This window comes from Chiloscyllium plagiosum, chromosome 9 (genome assembly GCF_004010195.1).
Source record: "Chiloscyllium plagiosum isolate BGI_BamShark_2017 chromosome 9, ASM401019v2, whole genome shotgun sequence".
Taxonomy (NCBI): Eukaryota; Metazoa; Chordata; class Chondrichthyes; order Orectolobiformes; family Hemiscylliidae; genus Chiloscyllium; species Chiloscyllium plagiosum.
In genome coordinates, this window is record NC_057718.1 from 91004310 (window position 1) to 91023771 (window position 19462).

The window sequence follows — 19462 nt, forward strand, 5'->3', positions numbered from 1 at the left end:
ATGTTAATAGGGACCTGAGTGATGTGGTCAGTGGTGAGATTTGTGGCATAATCAGGTGAGAAATCCAATGAGGCCTGTCTCAATGCCCAGAGCACCTCACTGCATCTATTATGCATAGGCTAAAATATAAGCACTACTGGAGTTGGGCGGTAGTGTGGGGGGAAAATAAAATAACAAGGGGATTTAGAATTTCCTCAGTTCAGGGAACTGACTCTGAGCTAGCTGGCCAAAGAAAAAATATGCATTTGCTGAGCAGTGAAGCAAGTTTCTTGCTAAGCAGTGGCGAGTTGCAAATTAAGGAGATTATTGCTGGTTGCATTCTTTATTAAGGCAGTTCATTAATATTCAGCTTCTCATTTTTCCAAATGCACTGACCTATCTAGGTGTCAAGGATTCTCAACGTGGAAGTCAGAGCGAGTACCTGGTGAGCTCCACTTGCTGCTCGTTCCAAAGAACCTCCATGTTGGATACCATGATGTGAAGGTGCCGGTGTTGGACTGGTGCAGACAAAGTTAAAAATCACACAACACCAGGTTATAGTCCAACAGGTTTATTTGGAAGGACGAGTTTTCAGAGCACTGCTCCTTCAACCATCTGGATACCTCCGCTCGCTGCTTGCTCCAAAGGATCTCCATGGTGGAGATCAAGCAGCAACATCCTAGGCATTCAGCCTCCTTGGACACTGGCATCCAACACGTGTCAGCCTCTCTGAACCAATGTGGCACATTCCTGTTGTGATTATAGTATGCTTCCGCACATCAGTACTGCACCTCTGGTCGCACCGGCAACTCTTATTGCAATACTGCAGCAAGGATACCGTGTGCTCAGGGACACACACACACACACACACACACACCATGACTGGACCAGAGCTTCATCTGCAGGCTATTGGCTCACTGCTGCAGCACTCACTCACCCTGAGTCCACCTTGAATCTCTCAACATTCCTGCCTTCCCTCTTGTGTACTTTGCTCCCTCAGCCAGAGATACCAGTCTCCTATTACTTCTGTCTTTCCCTGCTGTTTAGCAGAGACACAAAGTTAGGAAGTTCATCATGGTTGTCAGCGTCCAGTCAAGGGAGCTGGCCTTCTCTCAGGGGTCCTGGCACAGTAAGTCAAAAGCAACCTATTGGGCATGGGCACTCAGGTGCCCAAAGCAGTGGAAGTCCACATAAAGGAAGAGAATCTGAATGTCATGAAACCCTCCAATGGTCAAGACTCTCTCTTCCCTAGTCTTTCTTTCAATTGTAGGCTGCTTTGCTACTGGATTGAAAGAGATGCAGGTACTAAGGGAGATGAAAGTGGGACAGATGCTGATCTTGATGTCGGTGAGAAGGTGCCCAAGCAAGTGAGTAGGCAACACAGGGGGCATTCAGGATACTGGTGTCAAGGGTTTCGGAATAGTTGATGGCAAGTGAGTAAAGATGTCACAAGCAATACTGGGAGTGGTACAGCATTAATATTTTGTAGGGCAACTGTTAACATTCAGATTTCTCAAAGGAAGAGAAAATTTAAAGGAACTTTGCATTTAGTGTAAAATTTATAATTAGGACCATCCTCTCTTGCAGGGTATTTTGGATCTAAATTACACAACAAGGGAGAGAAATAGAGTCACATAAAACAACAAAAACATGTTACTGTAGAGTTGCTGTTACAAATCAATAAATGTGTAGTAGTGGAAGGGAGCTTCTCAAAATGGAGACCTGTGACCAGTGATGTTCCACAGGGATCCACGCGGGACCACTGTTGTTTGTGATATACATAAATGATTTGGACGAAGGTGTAGGTTGCCACATTAGTAAGTTTGCAGATAACACTAAGATTGGTGGAGTAGCAGATAGTGAAGGGGACTGCCAGAGAATACAGCAGAATGGTGAGTTAGGCAGAGAAATGGCAGATGGAGTTCAATCCAACAAATGCGAGGTGATGCATTTTGGAAGATGCAATTCAAGAGCGAACTATACAGTAAATGGAAAAGTCCTGGGGAAAACTGATGTACAGAGAGATCTGGGTGTTCAGGTCCATTGTTCCCTGAAGTTGGCAATGCAGCTCAGTAGAGTGGTCAAGAAGGCGTATGGCATGCTTTCCTTCATCGGATGGGGAAAGAGTTGGCAAGTCATGTTAGAGTTGTATAAAACTTTGGTTCGGCCACATTTGGAATACTGCGTACAGTTCTGGTCGCTACATTACCAAAAAGATGTGGATGCTTTGGAGAGGGTGCAGAGGAGGTTCACCAGGTTGTTGCCTGGTATGGAGGGTGCTAGCTATGAGGAGACATTGAGAAGTTTAGCATTATTTTCATTGGAAAGGAGAGGTAGAGGGGGGATCTGATTGAGGCCTACAAAATCATGAGGTATAGACAGGGTGGATAGCAAGAAACTTTTTTTTTCCTCAGAGTGGAGGACTCGATTACTAGGGGTCACAAATTTAAAGTGAGAGGGGAAAGGTTTAGGGGAGATATGCATGGAAAGTTCTTCACGCGGAGGGTGGTGGGTGCCTAGAATGTGTTGCCAGCAGAACTGGTAGGGGCAGGAACAATAGCGTCATTTAAGATGTATCTAGACAGATACATGAATTGGTGGGGAGCAAAAAGATACAGATCCTTAGAAAATAGGCGGCAGGTTTAGTTAGAGGATATGGATCGGCACAGGCTTGGAGGGCTGAAGGGCCTGTTCCTGTGCTGTAATGTTCTTTGTTCTTTCTTTGTTCTGTGTGACATGAATGGAAAGATGGAGCTCAGTTAAAGTCATTAAAAAGGAAGTAACCATGATAGCAACATCAACTCAAATAATCAAGAAACACAACAGCCTTTTAAACCTCTGAGACATCAAAGATGAAGTTGAAAGGCAACAGAGAACCACACCCAGTCTCTCTTCATTCAATTACAGAATAATGGAGTGTTGTCGTCATCTTTGCAGAGGTCCTTGGAAAAGGTCGACACATCTGTCTTGCATAATAGTTACTGTATCTGCTCATTTTGTGTAAAAGATGGTTGGTTTTAATTGAAAGACATTAATTGTAGAGAATTACAGTCTTTGGACCACCATGTCTGCACCAGTCATCAAACACCCAATCATTCTAATCATATTTTCCTGCACTTGACCTATAACCTTTTATGCTGTGACATTTCAAGTGTTCATCTCGCTAGTTCTTAAATATCTTGAGGGTTCCCACCTCTGCCCTTCTTTCAGACAGTAAATTCCAGATACTCACCACTCTCTGGGTGAAAGAAGTTCTTCCTTAAATTGCCTCTAAAATGCCTGCCCCTTTACCTTAAATCTACTTATCAATCCCTCTACTAAGGGGAAACCTCTCTTTCTATTTGTCCTATTAAAGCTCCTCATAACTTTGGATACCTTGATTGGATTATTCACATTTTTAACTACCTCTCTAGGTAATCAGCTTCTGTACATTTTATGCACTACTGTATTTGAAGTCCAGATCAATTATCTGCAGTTGGTTATTAACTTCTCCTTTCAATCTGAGTTGAGGACAGTACGTAATGGACTGAGTTTTAGGCAAATGCAGTTTCCCTTCTATAAAACAGTGAAGGTGACTTTGTTGTAAGGAGTGCGCTGGGTCTTTATTGGAAGCTTTTAAAAGTGATCTAAGAAAAGACTTCTCATGTTTTGTAGGCAGAAGTGAGTACTACAGATTAGAATCAAGATTAGAGTGGAAAAGCATAGCAGGACAGGCAGCATCCGAGGAGCAAGAAAATCGACATTTCGGACAAAAGCCCTTCATCAGGAATCATATTTTGTCCCAAGCCATTAACTAACTCCTGAACAGGCCGAATGAAGAGGCTGTGTGGCTCCTCTCGCGACCACTCCAGTTTTTGTGAAAGACTGTCCAAAGCCCTGGAAAAATTGTACAGCGGAAGCTGAGAGAAAGTGTGGAAAAGATTCACAGTTGCCAGTATTAAAAGGAACCAACAATTGGCAAAGCTTCAGCAGGCTGGGATCTTTTCTGTTGAAAAGGAGCAAGACAAACCTGAAAGAGGAAAGTAAAATTCTACAATGGATTTGTTAGGGTGGGTGTGAAGGACCTGACTTCAGTTGTATTTCGAGTGAGTTTATTAGTTGCTAAACATGAGAGAAAGTAATGATGCAACATATCCACACAGGTTAGAAATGAGGTGTGATTCCAAAAAAATGGGGTAAAAACCGAGTCAGTCTCTGGGTTATTCTTGAAGAGTAGATAAAAGAACGTTGCTGGTTAAACAGTTGGTGTTGAGATCCTTGGCTTTGCAGTTACTTGAAATGCTTTTGTCCTATTTTCATTTGATTGGCTAGCTGCCTTCTAGGACTCAGAGCAAGATAGTTCTTTGACTGCAATGCAGGGGTAACCAGTTTGTCCTCTGTAACTTTCACAAAACTAGACTTGCTATGCATGAGTACTTCAACCTAATGCCACACATGAGCCCCTTAGCTCACTAGCGTGCCTTCTTCCACTAGGGAACGTAGACAAAATTGAACTAGCTTTTAATCCATGTTCTAGTGTACTCGCGAAAGAGGAGGACATAAAATGTCTCTCACTCAGACTGCTGTCTTTTTTTCTCTCATCATGTCCCCAGTCTGAGATAACACCCAGAAATTACTGTTTACTTTTTAGTACTTTTCTCCCTTTAAGCCCATGCCTTTGAAGATTTCTTAGCACCTCATCAGGTGTGACATTCCAGGATGTGACTGTCCTGATAGTCACTGAATTTACATCCACAGTCACCTTGGCCATGCGTCCTTTCAAAAAACATGTTGGCATTAAAATATTCAATATGTCCAAAGGTGATCTGGGGTTATGATTCATGATGATGAGAATTGATATGATAGACATTGTTGAAGGACCTGAATATTAGGCCTTACTCTTTCAAAGCCCCAGGCTGTTCTGCCCAGTACCCCACATGACATCATTGTAGGAGCTGCTGAAGGCACTCCTCAATATTAACCCTTTCAGACCTTGTACAACAGAAGACACTAGAAAAGGGAACAGGCAAGGCCATGGTGGGATTTGCAAATACAGATGAGAATTTTAAGGCGTTGCTTAGCTGAGAGTGAATGTAGGTCTAGGAGCACAGGATTCTGTGTAACTGGGACTTGGTGTGAGTTGTGAGCAGAATTTTGAAAGATCACTAGTTTATATAGGGTATGGAACATTCCTGGAGTGCACGGTAATAGTCAAACTCCTAGGTAACAATGGCATGAATAAGGGTTTCGGTAGCAGATGAGCTAAGATGGGCAATGTTTCTGAGGTTGAAGTAGGCTTCTGTGAATATTTACGTGGAGGAATTTCCTTACCCTGAATACGGGAAGGAATACTCAGTGCTCAAAAGATTGACTTGAGATTCCCTTGCACACAAATGCCCAGATGTTCAAAAACCAGCTTAAGGCCAGCCTATATGTTATCTCCCAGCGTAGTAAAAGTGAAGGGAAGGAATGTTCAAAGTTGATGTACTACACTTTTAAGTTTTGGGCTTTGTTTGTTACCCTTTTTATGATAATTCTGTACTATCTGAAAAGTTACTACAGCATTCATGATCTTACTACTCACTTATCTCAGACAGCTGTAATTAATAGACAAATTAGTTAAAGCAAAAAGCACCAAGATCTCGAAGGAGAGAGATCCAGAACTGTCTGCTTCTCCTTGCACACACGTGCTTTTTAATCCTACACATTTGAGATGGGTAGTATTTATTCAATAGCAAGTAACATCTCAATCAAAGAAATGTGGAACTATTAAGACATCAAGTAATTTGTTATTCGGATAACTTGGGGGCATATCCTTTCATGAATTACAAAGGTATTCAAATTACCCACTTTAATACAGAGGAACCTTGATTATCCAAAGGACATGGGCAGGCAGTATTTCGTTCGAATAATCGAATTCCGGATAATCGAATGCCGGATAACATAGTTTAGCCGAGCATCAGGACCTTGCGATCTTACCGGATAATCCAATATTTGGATAATCAAATGCTGGACAATCGAGGGGCCTCTCTACAATATTGAAGAGTGTGTAATCTGAGTGTTTTTGATGACTTGGACTTTTTTTGTGGTTCTCAATTATTGCTTTTCCAGGCATGGCTTTAACATTTGACGAAAGGAATATTAAAGAGAGACGTCCTGTATAAATGAATATTTTTGTTGTCAGCTTTCTCTTCTCCTTTGTTTGAAAATGTCAGTTCTTTCAGTATGTTATGATTCTATGGATGTTAGGTGCCAGCTTGTACCTTTAACGAAAATGATAATTATTCATTCATAGTAACCTATGACAATGAATACTGTAGGTGGTTTATTTGGAAACATCACAAGGGAAGTGCCACGTGATGCCCAAGCTTTCATTGCCAGCAGGGAATGCTGGATAGTAGTTGGGAATCAGAACCCTGCTCACTATTTGTTCAGAAGTTTGATTTGAATAAGATTTGGTACTGCAAGGAGATACAAGTATCCTGAGGAGTAGGTTGAACTTGCTGGAACTATGGTTACGATGATGTAAAGCAATTTTAAGTTGTATCTTTTGATCCCCTCTAATGGCTTGTCACGTCTTCTGAAATATCTTGTGACATTTTACCATGCAAAAGACAAATGCAAATTGGTGTTCTCGTTATAGAGTTAGTCAGAACCATTGTTGATTAAACTAGTATTACCTGTTTTAATTCCTTCGATTACTGTAAACCTCATTAAATCCTAAAATTAATTGGCATGCTACTCATTGTGTTCGTTAAGTGCCACACCAATGAATGAAAGTTGGAGGAACCATTCACATAATTAATAGCTTTAGTATCATCAGTATTGTTTATACAGGGAAACCTCAATTATCCGAACGAGCTGGGCGGGCATTATTTGGTCCGGATAATTGATTATTTGGTTAATCGATTAAATGCCTTTCCTCTGGGGCTCGGAGCTTTTAAAAGTCTGCTCCCTGTTCAGGAGAATAGCAGCAGCGTGCGAGACACCCACCAAACCCGTGCCCCGCCTCCCAGCACAAAGCGCGCGAGCCCCCGCCTGCACCAGAACCCCATCCAACACCGCCCCCCCCGACCCCTCAACACCGCTCCCCCGCCTGCTCCCCCATCCCCGTCCAGCACTGTCCCCACCCCCTCTCCTGCCTGTACACAAACAACAAGATTGCTGCTGCTGCCTTTGTGTGGTAAGTGTCCAAATACACACACACACCTTATTTACTACAACTTTTTGACAGGTTCCACCTATGTCCTGTACAGGAAAATGTTGGAGAGATTATCTAGGGACAGGGTTTTAGGGTACACCCCTCTGTAGAACTCCAGGGAAAGTGTGAGAAGAGAGAGGGAGGGCAGGTGGTCAGTTATTTGGAGACGGTGCCTGTTTAATCACTGTAAACAAAAGACGCGATCACTGTTGAAAACACATCTTTGATGTAATGTTTCTGTTTGGACCTCTGGATCTTCGGATAATCTGATTTTCAAATAATTGGTATTTGGATAATCTGGCGACACGGTTACTCAGTGGTTAGCACTGCTACCTCACAGTACCAGGGACCTGAGTTTGATTCCAGCTTCAGGTCACTATCTGCATGGAGTATGCATATTCTCCCCCTGTCGGCATCTGTTTCTTCCAGGTGCTCTAGTTCCCTCCCACAGTCCGAAGATGTGCAGGTTAGGTGGATTGGCCATGCTATGTTGCCCATAGTGTCCAGGGATATGCAGGCTAGTGGCATAGTCTTAGGAAATGCAGGGTTACAGGGATAGGGTTTGGGTAAGATTTCTTCGGAGGGTGGTGTAGTGATTAGAACCAGGTAGATCTTGTTGACTACAAGATCCTTGATTAGGTTTGTTAACCTGGGCCAATCAGGATCCCCTGGATGACCAATATTAACAGGGGATGGGTGCTGGGGAAAAGTAAGCACTACTGCTGTCAGGAGGTAGTGTGGGGTGATGTAATGAAAAGAAAAACAAGTGTAAACCAAAAAAAATTAACAGGGGATTTAGAATCCCCTCAATTCAGGGGACTGACTCTAAGCGGCTGGCCACAGCCAGTGTACAGTGCATAATTTAATAAAGAGAGACTTGGTGACAGGACTGTGGCCACTGTGCAGTTGTTTCAGTCAGTGTAGACTCAATGGGCTGAATGGCCTCTTTGTGAGCCGGTATGGTGGCTTAGTGATTAGCACTGCTATCTCACAGCACTAGGCACCCTGGTTCGATTCCAGCCTCTAGCGACTACGTGCAGTCTCCCCATGCCTGCATAGGTTTCCTCTGGGTGCACTGGCTTCCTCTCTCAGTCCAAAGGTATGCAGGTTAAATGGATTGGCCATGCTAAATTGCCCACAGTCTCCAGGGATGTCCAGACTAGGTGGATTAACCATGGGAAATGAAGGGCTACAAGGATAGGGTGGGGGTTGGGTCTGGATGGGAGGCTATTTGGAGGGGAAAGTGAGGACTGCAGACGCTGGAGATCAGAGTCGAAAAGTGTGTTGCTGGAAAAGCACAGCAGGTCAGGCAGCATCCGAGGAGCAGGAGAGTCAATGTTTCTGGCATAAGCTGTTAGAGAAGCAGTGTGGACTCGATAAGCTGAATGGCCAGTTTGCAAACTGTAGGGATTCTATGATAAACTGAAGCAGAGATCCAACAGGTCATTTATTGAGATGTGATATTAGAAGTTAGGGTGAGTATGACTTTGTGTATGTAATGAATTAATATTGGAGTAGTTTGCAAGCTGAGTAAAGTATTTTAACTAGATCGCACTGGATGTATTCAAAGCCCTGATCTGGAGTGTTTTTGAATTGTGCAACACCTGCCGCACCCCCACCACACAACCTACTCTTGTATAGGGACACTGAGGCCAATCGCAGTGTCCTAACCACTGCGTTTGCAGAAATCACTTTACACAGACTCAACATCAAAGCTGCGTGTTGGTTTGCGTGACTTTTTTCTTTCAGTTTGCCATTCCCCTTTCCAATTTCATGTATAATTGCTACGCTTCTGAAGAAGTGTCAGATTGCATGGTTCATCCAACTTTCCACTCCTACGTACTGGGAAAATTATTTCCAGTTTGGATTTCCTACTGCATGAAAGAGTTGGGAAGAGAGAGAACTTTCAGTCTATCTAAGAAATTTGCATTTTTATATTATGCTTTTCTCAACCATCAGACATCGCAGAGCATTACACAGCCAAGTAAGTACTTTCTGAATGTGGTCACTGTTACAGTATAGGAAGTGCAGCAACCAGTGAGAGCTCAACAAGTTCCTGCAAACAGTAAAGTGTGGTGTGGATTTGAGGGATAAATATTGTTCAGGACATCTGGGGTTCATTCCCTCTTTGAAGTGTTGTCTTAGCATCTCTTCCATCTCCATGAGCAGGCAGCCACTTTGAATATCTTACCTGAAAAGCCTATGACAGTCTGACTAGAGTGTCAGCCTTGACTATTGCGTACAAGTCTTGGAGTGGTACCTGAATCCATAACCCTCTGATACAGAGGTGAGAGAGTAATGATAAGTGGGCAATTTTCTCAACCACTGGTCTGCCCAGGACCATATAGAACATAGAACAGTAATGTACAGGAACAGGCCATTCGGCCCACGATGTCGTGCCAACCATGATGCAAAATTAAACTAATCCCTTCTAACCACCCCAGTCCATAACCCTCCATCGCTTGCATATTCATGTGCTTATTTAAAAGTCCCTTAAGCACCCTTATTGTATCTGCCTCCACCACCACCCCTGGCAGTGCAGTCCAGACTCCTATTACACTCTGCGTAAAAAAAGACTTGTCCTTCATGTCTTCTTTGAACTTTGCCCCCTCACCTTAAATGCATGCCCCCTATTATTAGATGTTTCAAGGCTGGGAAAAAGATTCTGACCATCAACCCAACCTGTGCATCTCATAATTTATTATAGACTTCTATTAGGTTTCCCCTCAGCCTCCACCACTGGAGAAAACAACCCGAATATTTCTAGCCACTTATTGTAGCTCATAATTGTAATCCAGGCAGCATCCTATATGTGGGAATGGAGGTTTCCTTCAGACAAGGTGTTTTTATCATTTTAAAAATGGATTGTCACTCAAAGGTGACTTGGGAAAATAAATGTCAAATCCGCATCCTTTTGAGAGTTATTCTAGGTCCATTTGACGTTTGTATTTGACATTCATCTCGTCTTATATTATGTCCAAAGATAACACCAGTTAGGGTGAGGTAATGTCATTAATTTCAGTAGATTGTTGAACCTCTCTTCAGAGTCATAGTCATAGAGATGTACAGCATGGAAACAGACCCTTCAGTCCAACTCGACCAGATATCCCAATCCAATCTAGTCCCACTGCCAGCACCCAACCCATATCCCTCCAAAGTCTTCCTATACATATACCCATCCAAACGTCTTTTAAATGTTGAAATTGTACCAGCCTCCATCACTTCCTATTCAATATATGCACCACCCTCTGCATGAAAACATTGCCCCTTAGGTCTCTTATATCTTTCCCCTCTCACCCTAAACCTATGCCCTCTAGTTTTGGACTACCCCATCCCAGGGAAAAGACTTTGTCTATTTATCCCATCCATGCCCCTCATGATTTTATAAACCTCTGTAAAGGCATCCCTGAGCCTCCGATGCTTTAGAGAAAACAGCCCAGCCTGTTCAGCCTCTCTCTTTTGCATCCTTGTAAATCTTTTCTGAACCCTTTCAAATTTCACAACATCCTTCTGATAGGAGGGAGACCAGAATTGCACACAGCATTCCAAAAGTGGCCTACCCAATGTCCTGTACATCTGCAACATGACCTCCCAATTCCTGTACTCGATACTCTGACCAATAAAGGAAAGCATACCAAACACCACCTTCACTATTTTATCTATCTGAAACTCTACTTTCAAGAGCTATGAACCTGCACTCCAAGGTCTCTTTGATCATACCGTTAAGTGTATAAATTGCGCTAAGATTTGCTTTCCCAAAATGCAGCACCTCGCATTTATCTAAATTAAACTGCATCTGCCACTTGAAAGCGCATTGACTCTAAAGTGAAAATTGTTCCTTTTGGGCTTTTGCATTAATTTTTTGATGTTCTGCCATGACCACTTGGTGGCTTTAAACAAGAAATGAGAATGTCTGGTTCCCAGAGGTTTACCGAGTTTCCAAGAGCCAGCCATTTGGTACCGCTGTGAGAATAAAAGGCCAAATGTTTCTTTTGCTTTTTACATCTCGGTTTCTTTCCTGTACTGAACCAAGAGCCATTATTGAAATTCTGAACCTGTTCGACCATTGGGATGAAGCTTAGGTTCCATCATCTTCTCTGTGGCTCAGTAGTCTGCACCAACATTCCTCTGATCCCACCATGACTATTGTAAAAGCAGGTGTAAAAGTAGGAGTAAAAGTAAATCAGATGGACGACTTGAACCTGCTCACCTGCTTTGTGGCAATTACAGCCTAGAGCACTGGGTCACCTTGACAATTTTGTCAAATAGGATAGTAAGCATGGTTAAATATATATGTCTGGAAGGGACTGGATAAGCATGTTGTGGAACCTATTTCTGTAGTGCTAGAATTCTCAAGTGAGCTATTAACCAGTAGCCTGGAAATAAATAACACTTGGATCCCAAACAGAAGTGCATTGGCAAAGGAAAGTTGTTTGATAGGGGACCCAACTTTCCTTTTAAATTACCTCATTACGAGTGATTCCTGCAGAAGTAATTTTCGTCCTATTGGCTGACCCAGCTGAGAGGCTTGCTGTGAGAACCTGGACAGCAGCCCACAGGAAAAAGGACGCCCTTTACTCTGTTTCTGCAACAGTCTCTGCATGGTGCAGAATGCTGTTTGTGTTGCACTTCTTGTATCATGTTTAAAACATTATCCAGGGCTTCTTTAGGTAAGTGTGTTTAGACCGTTGGCTCTGCTAATCAGTCCACTGTTAGTATTTTGTTTCGCTGTTATTCATAAGAGGTTGATTTACATTAACTCTGATCAACGGAAGGCTGACTAAACATTCAAAGCAGTTTATTAATTGCATATGCAAGGTTTCCTCCTTTTTTCGCCAGGCTTTACCAGAAATGTTGCAGTAACTTTTTAAAAATTCTTTCATATTTACGATAATGGTCAGTAATGAAATACTTTATATATTATTATACAAATTAATTTTGAGTTTGGCTTGATCATGATGTGGTACTGCAAGTAGACACAAGTATCCGAAGGATTACATTGAACTTGCTGGAACTATGATTGTAATAATGTAAACCAAAGTAAGTTGTGGCTGTTGAACCCCTTTTAACGGTTTGTCATATGTCTTGTAATGTTTTATGATATAAAAGTCACTAAATGGAAGTTAGTATTTTCACTGTAGAGTTATTCCTAGAGTCTGATGATACTTAAGCTGGTATTACCTGTTCTAATTCCTCTGATTATTATAAACCTTGTAATGTCTGAACTTAACTGGCACATTCACATTGTTTTCGAAAGTGCCACACCAATGGTTGTAGGGTGGAGTAACCATTGATGTAATTAACGGCTTCAGTATCGAGGTAAAAACAATGACTGCAGATACTGGAAACCAAAGTTTAGATTAGAGTGGTGCTGGAAAAGCACAGCAGTTCAGGCAGCATCCGAGGAGCAGTAAAATCGACATTTCGGGCAAAAGCCCTTCATCAGGAATACCTTCAGTATCATCAATACTTATTGTACTGTATGGATTGAGGCTGAGATTCAACTGGGAATTTATTGAGATATAGAGTTAAAGGTTAGAGTGAATGCAACATTACGTAAGGAATAAGTTATTTTAGTATTGGAGTACTTTGCAAGCTTAGTAAAGCACTAATTGAATAAGATTTTGCTAGATATATTCAAAGTGCTGATTGGGACTACTTTTTAAGTTTTGTCCAGCATTTTAGTGTCACCCAGGATAATGGGTACCCAAAGGTAAAATGCTATCTGCATTTTGAATTTGACTGTCTGTTCTCATATGGCAAACAATGAACTACAATTTAATTTCTCCACATTTAATATCTTATGAAAAATGTCAAAATGAGTTATAGTGAATGCTTTGACTATTAGCTAATCTGTCTTGAGGATTTCTTTTTAATTTTTGTTCATTTCTAATCATTTTCTTATTTTTTAAAATCTTAGTGACACCGTGACTCCTAATGGTGTAGCTGTCCACAGTGGATGAAACGTAAATACGGGTAAGTGCAATTTTCTGCTGGTTTACATCTTATTGAAGTCCTACAACACGAACACACAAGCTGCTGCACATTCAGAGCCCCTCAATGTTAAAATAACAACTTCCTAATTGTTGAATAAATGCAGAGAAAGATGAAAGCAAGCTCATGTAGAGCATAAACACCAGCAGAGACCTATTAGATAAAATGGCCTGTTTCAATGCTGTAAATAAAATGTAAAAAAAGATTGAGCTGTTAACTTGCATTAGAACTGGACTAGCTCAGAAGTTATGTGACACCAGGTTATAGTCCAAAAGGTTTAATTGAAATCGCAAGCTTTCAGAGCACTGCTCCCTCATCAGATGACCTGACAAGCTTTCGGAGCGTTGCTCCCTCATGATTTAAAATGAATCCTTTGGGCTATAACCTGGTGTCATGTGACTTCTGACTTTGTCCATTGGCACCATTGGACTGGAATAGCACAAATGTTGATCAGGTGTGAGAAACACACAGACCTATGTAGTGCATCTGCACTGGCCAATGAATACAGCACCTGCAGGTAAATCAGCTTTATTATGTAGTCATTTGCATTAAAGCATTATTAGTTTATGATATGATATTGCTGCTTCAGCACTTAGTGATATAAGCGTAGATTTGACAGTGTTAAAGGAGGCACTTGACGGTTAATTTAAGAATATGAGAAGATCCTTTTTAAACAACTAGAAGAAAGTGAGGATTGCAGATGCTGGAGATCAGGGTCAAAAAGTATGGCGCTGGAAAAGCACAGTCGGTCAGGCATCATCTGAGGAGCAGGAGAGTTGATGTTTCGGGCATAAGCCCTTCATCAGGAATGTGGGCTTATTACTGATGAAGGGCCTCTGCCCAAAATGTTGATCCTCCTGCTCCTCGGATGCTTCCTGACCTGCTGTGCTTTTCCAGCACCACACTTTTCTTGACCCTTTTTAAAACAAGTTAATGCCTTCATTAAAGCGGTGATCAGAAAGTTGTGGCATGAGCAAATTAAGTATTTTGGTGTTTGGTGTACCAAGTAATTTCTAAGCTATAGATCTTGGTGTGAGAACCCTTGCAGGAGACTAGTTGAAACATTATTTTTCTCGGTAGAACGAATGTGGTGCAGAGAACTGGTTGCTTTTCGTTATAGGTTAATACACAGCTTGCATAATTCTTCTCAGTTTAGTGCATGGCTTTTGAAAAACATGGGTGTAGTTGCAAATAGCAAAAGTTAACCATCATGTCTGGCTCAATATCCAGCTGTTTTTACTGTCAGCTGGAAACATTGCCATATTTCGTAATAAGTGAATTTGGTTCATACATTCTGTGTGATACTGCCACTGTTTTGTTTTGTGTTCTTCAAATCAAAAATGCTGTAGGCCTGGTACGTGAGTCTGCAAAATCCGTGACACATTTAAACCATTCCAAGTGTTATGGGTGTGCACTTAAATTGAGCTATTGGATGTGAGTTGAAAATTACATCTTCTCAAGTTTGTCTCCTTTTATTCCCATGCCAGTTTCTTAGTTATAAACAAATAACTCAATCTCTCGACTTTAATACCAGATAGGTATGACCAAAAAGATATAAGATATGTATAAATTACTATCCTAGAAATTTGTCATGGTTCCTTTTGGCATCTTATACAAAACTTTAGCTTTATGAATGTTAGGGCAAACCGCAACGAGGCAAGGCTTCTGGTACGTGTAAAAATAGAGAGTGGATGATAAAGATGCAAAAAAACTATTGCCAACTTTCTCAGGGAATAGTATACTGTTTCAATGTCACAATGTGTTTTTTTTTAATTGAGCACAGGATTAACTTTCTCAATAAGGAATAAAGTTATTGAATGCTTGTTATTTTGAATGTTTGCTGCTACATTTGTATCAGATGCAACGGTGAATGTGACTCTATTTGTAACAACTGATTTCATTAGTAAAAAGGAAGTAAATGAATATCTAGTTCAATATTATTTTCCTCCATGGTAGCAACAAGCTGAAGAAGTTTGCTTTGGTCAATTATAGAGTCATACAGCGCGGAAACAGACACTTCAATTCAACCAGTCCCCACCAACCAGAATTGCAAACTAAAGTAGACCCACCTGCCAGTCATATCCCTCCAAACCTTTCCTATTCATGAACTTATCGAAATACCTTTTCAACTTTGCAACTGTACCTGCACCCACCACTTTCTCTGGCAGTTCATTCCACTCACGAATCACTTTATAAAGAAAAAATGGTCCTTTATGACATTTTAAAATCCTTCTTCTTTCACCTTAAAAATATGCCCCCTAGTTTTGAGCTCCCCCACCCTAGGGGAAAGACCCTTGTCATTCACCCTACCTATGCTCCTCATGATTTTATAAACCATAATAAGGTCATGCCTTAACCTCCTCCATTCCAGTGAAAAAAGTCCCAGTCTTTCCAGTCTATTTTTATATCTCAAATTCTATTCTTGGCAACATCCTGGTAAATCTTTTCTGAATCCAGTGATATCCTTCCTATAACAGTGCAACTAGAACTGGACACAGTATTCCATAACAGGCCTCATCAATATCCAGTACAACCTCAGCATGATGTTCCAACTCTTTTATTCAAAGATCCGAGAAATAAAGGCAATGCTTTCTTAACCATGCTGCCTTCAAAGAACTATGTACCTGAACCCCTAGGTGTCTCTGTGCTACAACATTACCTAATTCTGAGTCCTGTCCTTGTTTGTATTCTCAAAATGCAATGCCTCTCATTTATCTAAAACTCGATCTGCCACTCCTCAGCCCATTGACCCAATTGATCAAGATCTAATTTAATGGTCTTGTGATTCTGGTTGTTTTGGAGGTTGGGAGGGTTGCGTGGGAGTCCGTGTCATTGCAGCAGTGGGCAGTTCTGTGGATTGCCTAGCCTCATCTTATGAAACCATATGAAAATACATATTTTCATGAGTTTAGCTTGCTTTGTCTATTATAAAGCAATGCCGAAGTCAGTTTCAAGTTGTTTTCCCTTGAGCGTCGGAGGCTGAAGAGGTATCTATAAACTTTATAGAGGTTTACAAAATTGAGGGGTATGGATAGGATAAATAGACAAAGTCTTTTCCCTAGGGTGGGGAGTCCAGAACACGAGGGCATAGGTTTAGGTGAGAAGGGAAAGATATGAAAGAGACCTAAGGAGCAACTTCGTCATGCAGAGTGTGGTACGTGTATGGAATGAGCTGCCAGAGGAAGTGGTGGAGGCTGGTACAATTGCAACATTTAAGAGCATTTGGATGGGTATATGAATAAGAAGGGTTTGGAGGGATATGGGCCGGATGCTGACAGATGGGACTAGATTAGGTTGGGATATCTGGTCGACATGGACAGGTTGGACCGAAGGGTCTGTTTCCATGCTGTACATCTCTATGACTCTAATCTCCGACAACCTTCTTCACTGTCCACTATACCACCAATATTGGTGTCATCCGCAAATTTATTAATCATGCCTCGTTTATTCTCACCCAAATCACTTATATAACGGACATGGAAAAGTGGACACAGCACCAATCCCTGTGGAACACCACTGGTCAGTCTGAAACACAACCCTCCACCACCACCCTCTGTCTCCTACCATAAAGCCAATTTTGTGTCTAATTGGCAAGTTCACCCTGAATCCCGTGTGATCTACTTTTACTAATTACTCTCCCATGTGGAACCTTGTCAAAGGCTTTTCTAAAGTCAAAGTAAACAACATCAACTGCACTGCCCTCATCAATCTTTTTGTTTACTTCATTAAAAAAATTCAAGTATGTGAGACACTATTTTATTTGCACAGAACTATGCTGACTATCTTTAATCAATCCTTGCCTCTCCAAATGCATATAAAATCATCTCCAACAATCTACCCACCACCAATGTCAGACTCACAGGTCTATAGTTTCCAGGCTTCTTACAGCCTTACTTAAACCATGGCACAACATTAGCCACCCTCCACTCCTCTGGTACTTCACCTGGGTTTATAAATGATGCAAATATTTCTGCTAGGGTGCAGAAATTTCCTCCCTAACTTCCCAAAACAACTCATCCATGCCGACCAGTTTTACTAAACTAGTCCCATTTGCCTGCATTTGGATTCTAAGCCTTTCCTATCCATGTACCTGTCCAAATGTCTTTTAACTGTTGGAATTATACCCGCCTCTACCACTTCCTCTGGCAGCTCATTTCACATGTGCACCATTCATGTGAAAAGGTTGCCCCTCTGATCCCTTTTAAATGTTTTCCCCACTCACTGTAAATCCATGGTAGTTTTAGACCACCCTATCCTGGGATAAAGGCCTTGGCTATTCACGTTATCTGTGCCCCTTGTGATTTTATAAATCTCTATAAGGTCACCCCACAACCATCTCCGCTCCAGGGAAAAAAGGTCAAAGCCTATCCAGCCTCTCCTTAAAACTCAAACCTTCCAGTCTCAATAACGTTCTTGTAAATCATTTTTGCACCCTTTCCAGTTTAATAACATACTTCCTGTAGTAGGGTGACCAGAATTGTATGCAGTACCCCAAAGGTGGCCTTATCAACAGCTTGTATTACAGTGGCTATTTACTAGGTAGCAAGGTAGTTTAATAGATTGTTTTACCTAATTTCCTAGATGCAAGGAGAACGAAGAGAAAGAAATGGATAAAGAGCCATTATATTGATATTTCCTACCTGTGTGACATGAATGAATGTCATGGAGCCACTGGCCCAGCACTCCATTTAAGTTGTTCTGAAGTGGCCTTAGTAGGAATGATTTCAGTGTGGCATCAGATGTCATTGTAAGAGTCTGAATGATGTGCTCAACAGGATAAAGTTCCTAAATTACTTCCTACCGGACAAAACAGGAACCTTCGAACCTGATTCTGAAGATGAAACTGAAAAAGGTATTACAAAAAAACAATAGGAAATGCAAGCTGCGGCAGACCACATGAAGATCGAACAAAGCTGATCATCTGCCTGCCTTAATTGCTTCACTTCCGTTGATTCCCTAAAGATCAAAATAAAAGTGTCCATCTCTAAAGGTACTCAATAATGGAGCATCATAATTTCTAAAATAGGGAGTTCCACAACATTTTGAGTAAAGAAATTTCTCCTCGTACTTGGCCTAAATGATTAAGATTGTCTCCTGATGTTTTATATTTCCCAATCAGGGCGAGCAACCTCCACTCAGTGTCAACTTTGTCAGATCTCCTTACAATCTGGTTTATTTAACTGAGCTTACTTCTCATTGCTCTTCACCCGAAGGTCCAGGAGTTAGGTACGAAAAGCTCATTCAAATTTTAAGATCTTCAAACTTCTTAAAAGAATTAATGACGTCCTGTTACGTTCCTGGAAATATTAAGCAATATCAATCTTTTAGTTAAATTAGAATCGAAACAAAGATGAGCATTGATAATTCGATGTGTCTTAAAGTTAATGAACTTGAGACTGAAGAGAAGCTTGGGACAAATTCCAGTAATGGTTACATTGTCAGTCTCTAGATCAGGCTGCCTTTCATATTGTAAAAACAACTATGTAGCAGCAATCTAAAATGTGCTTATTTCCCTTGATTTGAGAAATACTTTTATAGCTTTGCTAACCTATTACTCCAAAGAGTTGAGAATGAGTGAAAATTGGCTTTCTACGCACCATGATTAATTGTATCCTTTTTGTTGGGATTTTGATTTATTGTTAGAACTTCCAGCTGTCTACCCTAACACAGTCTGGAAGTGCTCTTGGGCGCTGTTTTAGAGTGTTTTCCTGTAACTTTGAGAAGACTTCTTGTACAGCTAGTACTTAATAGTGCTTTCCAAAGGATTGAGCCTCTCAGACACTGCTAATATCTCAGTTCATTTGCAAATCTCCTGTAATATTTCACGCTGAAACAGGATGATCCTGACTGATGGTATACCATAGCAGTTTCCAGCAAGGGGATAGATGACTATCCAGCAAGGCGTTTGTTCTTGGGAAATTGTCAAATATTGCTGCTAAGAATGTCAATTTTAGGAGTTCTAGACATTTACTGAAAACACACCATTATGAAGCTGAACCTGGCTTGCAGCTGATCAGAGACCACTTTAATACCTTAGCAGGGATGACCGTGAAGGAACAATGGCAGATATTTCTGTGTATAATGCAGAAGTTGCAGGATCAGTTCATTCCTAAAAGGAAGAAAGATCCCAGGAGGAGGCATGGGCAGCCGTGGCTGACGAGGGAAGTTAAGAAACATATAAAGTTAAAAGAGAAAAAGTATAACATAGCAAAGATAAGTGGGAAAACTGAGGACTGGGAAGCTTTTAAAGAGCAACAGAGGATTACTAAGAAGGAAATACGCAGAGGAAAAATGAGGTACAAAGGTAAA

At 41.3% G+C, this 19462-nt stretch overlaps 1 protein-coding gene across 3 annotated transcripts in view; it reads left to right on the top strand.

Moving 5' to 3' along the window:
* Positions 1–19462, top strand: part of LOC122553052 (ras and Rab interactor 2-like) — a 159106-nt gene that overhangs the window by 60179 nt on the left and 79465 nt on the right. For all 3 annotated transcript variants that reach the window (XM_043696521.1, XM_043696520.1, XM_043696522.1), the window contains exon 2: positions 13080–13135. The gene's annotated coding sequence lies outside the window, so the exon portion shown is untranslated. The remainder of the gene's footprint in view (positions 1–13079; positions 13136–19462) is intronic.